Below are 7,239 nucleotides of genomic sequence, written 5' to 3'. Positions count from 1 at the left end.
ACCCAAGTTCAGAGAACCTCGCAGGATCAACTGGAACCATAATTTTAAGATCATTATGGACTCAGTTGAAGATTATGCCAGGAAATGGGCTAAAAGGGAGGATGTAGAGTTGGACACACTGTCAGAATGGGTCAAATCTGTGAGGAAAATAGTGCGTGGCCGTATTGGTCGACTAAGATCACATGTTTGCAGAAGACCCTATTCTGTATTAAAGATCCTGATGCTGTTAAGTGTTTGAATGATATCCATGACAATATGTTGTCGTCCCTGCTGATAAAGCTGCCAATAACATTGTATTTGTCTGTAAGAAGTATTATTTGAATGTCTTATAGACGAACTTGGTGTAACTAAGACCTCAACCAACTCCACTTACAGACAATCAATGTTCAACAAATCTGAAATTTTGGCAACCATAAGTCATTCATGGATAATTTTAATATTACAACAAAGGATGACCATAATAAGTTGCCTAGCTTATACTGGATACCAAAGCTCCACAAAACACCTTACAAAGCTAGGTTTATCGCAGGATCTTCAAAATGTTCAACAACAGAGTTATCGAAGATACTGACTTCTGTTCTTTGTACTGTTAAAACGGGGACTTCAATCATACTGTGATGTTGTCTTTTCTCGGAGTGGTATAAATCAAATGTGGATATTAAAAAATTCGAAGGAACTCTTGGAAAATTTGAAATCAAGATCTGTTTCAAAAATAACATCTATTAAAACTTTCGATTTTTCCACATTGTATACCACAATACCACATGATAAATTGAAAGAACGCTTGAAAAACATCATCAACCAAGCATTTTTCTACAAAAACGGTTCACGCCATTACAAATGTAGTATTAGGGTATAATTCTACATATTTTGTTAAAAATACAACTAATGCTAAAGTGTTTTATACCGAGAAAGACATTATCAGTATGCTTGATTTCCTCATTGACAACATATTTGTTGAATTTGGAGGACACATTTTCCAACAGTGTATAGGAATTCCCATGGGCACTAACTGTGCTCCCTTACTTGCCGACTTATTTCTGTTCTCATACGAGGCAGAATTTATCCAGAACCTTATCAAGCAGAAAAAGGTCTCTGTAGCTCGTACTTTCAACCTACATTTAGATACATAGACGATGTTATTTCATTGAATAACTCTGAATTCAGTAAATATCTCGCTATGATTTATCCTCCAGAATTGGAGATTAAAGAAACTACAGAAACGGCCTCTTCTGCTTCATATCTGGACATTTTACTTGAATTTGACTCCAATGGTCACCTTTCTACTAGGCTATATGACAAGAGAGATGATTTCAACTTTAGTATAATTAATTTTCCACACCTCATCAGTAATATTCCACTCTCACCTGCTTATGGGGTATACATTTCCCAGCTTATACGATATGCAAGAGCATGCAGTTCATATGGTGATTTTGTAGAGAGACATGGCCATCTCTCTTTCAAACTGTTAAATCAAGGTTACACCCGAGCAAGACTTGTCCCTACATTCAAACGCTTTTTTTGGCAGGTATCGCAAGCTGGTAGATAAATACAATATCTCTCTTCGACAAATGATCACTGATGGCATCGGTGACATTAGGCCTTAGTTAGTGACCACTACCTATCTGACTTACAGATTGATATATGGCGGGTGCCACATGTGGGGCAGGATGCGCTTACTATTTTCGAAACACCTGACATCACTTCTTGGTCTTTTGGCCAGAGGTCCATATATCTTTCTTTCATGAATTTGACTTTGTTTGTACCGTCTATTACTGTCTGTTCTGTGCTGTTTTGTGTCTATGTTTACGACTATTGTCTTACAAATTTTGACCTAGTGTTATTGGATTATGGATTGGTATGATTGCGATTATTCACACACATGCAAGATGCGATGACAATACACGCCTGAAGCATTGCAAAATCATGGGATGCTGGGACCAAACACGGCACGTCTGATCAATAGTGTGGCATATTTACATTTGTGTAGATTTACGCTTTTATAGGGGATGTTCCCGTTTAACAACACAATCAGCTATCTGTCGGATAAGTATTTGCAGCAGATTCATCACATTTTTACAGTTTTTTCGGAGTTATATTGCTAATTATAAAACTTTATAAAATATGCAAATGAGCTTTTGATTAAGTTCAAACTGCCCAGTGCTTCTCATTACAATTAGATATTTATCGGATCGATATCTTTAGCAGGTTTCTTCTAATTAGGTGCCGTAAAGTAGTTTCAGAGTTATATACCTAATTACAAAGTTTATTACATATGCAAATGAACGCTTAATTAACTTCAAACTAATGAATACTTGACACCACAGTCATATATCTGTCGAATTGGTATCTACAGCAGATGTCATCAAATTTGATGCAGTTAAAGCGGAGTTTTATGAGAAACTACAAAACTGCATCAAATATGCAAATGCGCTTTCATTAACTTGACACTGCCCAATTCTTCTCAGTACAATTAGATATATATATATATATATATAAGATATTTGTTGCATGTATCATCCCATTTGGAGCAGGAATTCAGAGTTATGTCACTAATTACAATAGTTCATTAAATATGCAAATGAGTAGGTAATTGACATGACACTCACAGTACCATCATAATGTTCTGAGATTGTTATCGGTGGAAAGTTTGATGAAATTTTATGCAGTATTTCTTGATATATGTCGACACTGTTATTACTGTCTCAATAGGAAAACCATTAGGCCTGTATGAAAAAAAGTGATATTGCGTAACTTCATCTATATGCAAGCCACACTAACCAAAGTCTTATCCATTTTTGCAATGAGCTGTTTACCAAACCTGACCTGAATATGTTTCGGCGTTTTGAGTTCTCGTTCAAACAGACAGACAGACAGACAGACAGACACACACACACTCACTCACGGCAGAGAGACAGACATGGCTATGGTATTAGCTTACGTGTGTAAACACGCCAGCTAAAATAGCATAAAGAAAATTTGTGACAAGTTTCTGAATTGATATTTGTGAGCAATGTTTCCTTCAGAATTTGGAATGACTAACGTTGTTCGTACCTTCGTGCATCTACTCTCCTTATAGACAGGGTTCTCCAGGCAAAAAAATGTACACTATGTTTATATTTAACTGAAAGGTTTTTATGAGTAATTTGAAATATCGCAATATTCAGCTATAGGGCACCCAACATTTTTGAGAAATTTGAAAAATATGAAAATACAATTACCCCAAATTAGTTTCAATCGTGTTTCTCATAGAATCAAACTGAAGTCAAAATATGTTGTTGTGTCACCAAGTATCAAAGATATCGAGTATCCGTAATTCGGTAGGCAATGTGAGCTTGGCAAGTTAGTCAGCAAGAAAAATACTTGTTGCTTTTTAACGTCTAAATTTGTTTGAGACATTTATCAGCCAAGTTTATAGTAAACTCTTTGCAACTATAATGATATATTTGAGCGATGTGAACAAAGTGATAAAAAATTCTCTTGGAACCGTAATTATTCCATCATTCTCGAATGTTATGTAAACGTGGCAGATTCTTCGACTGGTATTTACATCAACCGGTCACAGCTCAATAATTATTACTGCAATTGCATCCTTGCTCACTTTAATTGCCAACGCTTTGCTTCAAACTCGCTTATGCATCTTCTTTACATATTCATCAAAAAAGCTTAATCTTAGGAAACAATGTTCATAAATACAAACAAGGGAGCATTTCGACATTGTGTAAACATAAAACATTTAAGAAAATACGATGGTTAATGCTCAGGAGTAACACAATTGTCACATCCCTAAAATTTAACAAACAGAGTAGCCCATTTAGCCAATTTAATATCTGGATACAGACATAAAGAGTTCGGCGGCACGCCCGGCTCTGGCGATGAACTATATTCCCAACCATAACGATTACGTCGGTTCTTGAGATCAATGCAAAGCGGGGATCGGTCCGGTTGACTTCAGTCGAGCGAGGATTTTTCTTTAGTTAGTGCTGGTACAAACTGTTCCGCATTTTAGATAGTCGACTCATACATATATTTGATGTTCATAGATGGTAGTCCACAGTGTTTGATTCAAAGCTAAGTAAACTTTCTGGACTGTAACCAGTACATAATTTGCTATTCAGCCGTTTGATATATTGTGACGTCTAGTATTAGTACGCAAAAGGTCAATAGGACTAGCCTACTAAGTGAATCCTATTTGTAACACATTAGGCAGCATCTTGCTGACAAAGTAAAGGAAAATGAAACAAAATTTTTGAAGACGTTACTCATATATGTTGTAAACGCGTTCCTTAAATCAGAGGCGTTATTTCACCCAGAGGGAGGAAAATTAATGCGGGAAGTAAACAATACAAAGTGAACAAACACACTGCTGCAACATGTCACTGTAATACGAACTCTTACAACAATTTTATTTAAAATCATACTTTACAAAGAGGTGGATTAAAGCATTTGCTTTCATAACCTGATATAAGATAAGATCAGCGTGTCAGTGTTGATTTTGAGAAAAACTCTCATCTTTCAGGATTGATAAGCTCAAAATATGATAAAAAATGTTTATATGTAGCATTTGACTTTGAAAATAATGAGTTAATTACGAAGGAATATCTTGCACTATAGTAAAAAGATCTAAACGTGCGTTCTTGCTTTCATTTTGATGTATCATCATTGCAAGTACCAATCCAAGTTGTCGTGAAGGGTCAATGACCGTGAAAAGCTTGTGTGACAGTAAGTTTGATTCAAAGTGTTTTTAGGCGTGTGTATCACAATATACCATAAACAAGATGATGTCGTAATTGTACAGATCATCCGTAAATAAACACGTGATCATTTACTTACAGATAAATAGTCATTGGGGATTTCCATGTGAGCATGTTCGGCTCTAAAAGATTCAGGCTGATAGCGCCCCTGTGTTCAAATCAAAGAGTGGATGCAGCATGTAAAGGATAGAAAAGCAGGTTCTTAATAGAATATAAACGAACTTTACATGTTAGCGACGATCACATGATTGGTGACATTATTATTAATAATGTTTTGTATGTTTCATATTAAAATTTCTTATGTCATAGAAAATATAATCTTAATTCATCTGGCGTCATGCAACACAGAATTGAGTAACTGGCCAGTGCCTCATCAATCCGTTTAGATTAAAATTTTATTTACGTTTGAAAAGCAAATCAAAGGGGGCAATGCAGCTATAATATATCTGAAAGGAGATTCAGATTGCAGTAGACTATCTATAACCTTTTTGATGCTTAATAAGACTACAACCATGACATCCTTTAACACGACTGGAACTAGTTTGGGATAATGTCGGTATAATCTGCGAATGCAATATGCTTTCCTTTTAAGGTACACACTTGTTTTTATGAGTAACTTGTAATAACGCAATATTCAGCTATAGAACACCTAACACTTTTGAAACACTTAAAAAATATAAAGATCTTATTGTCCTGAATCAGTTCCAATCGTTTTTCTTTAGAGTTGAAAACATTCTTAGAATAAATCTCAAAGATGTCATGTTTGGAACTTTTAAAAACATACGGTCAATACTACTTTATGTTTGGACTTGTTTGTTCCAATTCTGAGCGCATATTAATATCAAAACATAATAAATTGAAGAAATGACCTTCAGCAGAGTGTCACGCTAGGTGGTAGGCCAGTATTTAGTTTGTTGGGTTTAGCAGCCAGTAACTGCTACCGAGAAACGTCAGGCGACTTTGGGCTAGTCTCCTTCATGTCCTGTTGGAAGCATCATATTAAGATATCGGTGTTGACAAAAGCGTGCTGTGTCGTATTATTCCTTTGATATGTCTGATAACATTTGAAATATTCGGAAAACAACGTTTGATACTTCAACTTCCTTCAAACTTAATGTTCTTTTAGTGATGTTGGTTCTATCATAAACCTCTCCATGTTAAATTTCAAAGTAAGAAAAAGACACATTTTCATAACCAGCACTAATTATTTCAAAATACCAGGATACCCATTTTGAACATTCCAACCTTCCAACTCTCCCACCCTAAAACAAACCTAGTCAGGATATGCTTATCAAATAATCCTACTATTCACGATGTTTTTCCACAATTGTTAGATCAGTACAATTTTTGACACCTTTTCCTAAACGTGCACCTTGATGGTAAAAGTGGCTGTTCCAACTATTTGTATGAATGACCCCAAGGCCTATGTCTTGGATTAGGTGTTAATATTACATATGCTGTTGCTAGATAAACATTGTCCGAACATCAAAAAAGAACGATTACACTAGTAAAAAGTTTCATTTGTGACGCCTGGCAAGCTGCTTGTTTTTACTAACCATGAGCTAAGCAAAATTTACATAAAACAATGTCCCGACTTCCCGTCTCGGGCATCGTTTGTCTGTTATAGTGGAGGCACTTTTGCTTGATTCAGCGGGAGTCGAGACGCGACACACAGATCTTAAAATGAAGCGAGTATTCGTTCATCCACAAATAATTGACATTCCACACAGTAATAGTATGTCAGACATTCATTGCCGAAGTTTGGGCTGTAACAGACGAGGATGTTTTAACTTGTACACCCAGAAGTTCAAAATAACAATGGCATAACGCGACCACCCCATAAAAACTTACACCCGTGTTAGGCCTTCTAAATCGGGTTTACTGGGGTTGGAAGTTAATGCAATACACAAACAATACAATTAAAAGGTTACATAATCCATGTACACATTCAGCCATGGATCAACACTGAGTTTGCAGCTGCTGAGACTGAGTACGACTGCAAAATACTCATGGACAGGAATATGTTTGTGTTTTATTTGGAAGTAAATGAAGTAAGTACATCAAAGTCTCAGAGTGTCTACTTCTCAGAGAATCTCTCTCGCTAAAAAGGGTTCAAATTAAATCGTCTCCAAAACTAAATATTGTGACTGCCTATTTTGAGTTATAACTCATAAATATTCTCTGAGACACACAAGAAAATTGGCAAGAAAAGGGGCAAATTTTCAAATTTAATCTGGTAGTTAGAGGGCACACTGATACAACAGACCACTTAAAACATGTAATCAAACTGGCCATTGTATGGATTTTGTATTTACTACTTAGCTGGGAAATCAATTTGTCATGTGTATTGGCTATTTTATTTTCTCCAGAATAGACTGATAAATTCCTATAGTTTCCCTCTAAGTTATTAAAGTTTCCTTCAAAATATGAAATAAGAATTCCCAGGCCTAAAACAGATTTGTATAGTTGATTTGCTTACTTAATG

This window comes from Ptychodera flava, chromosome 3 (genome assembly GCF_041260155.1).
Source record: "Ptychodera flava strain L36383 chromosome 3, AS_Pfla_20210202, whole genome shotgun sequence".
Classification (NCBI taxonomy): domain Eukaryota; kingdom Metazoa; phylum Hemichordata; class Enteropneusta; family Ptychoderidae; genus Ptychodera; species Ptychodera flava.
Note: the sequence above shows the minus strand (reverse complement) of the source record.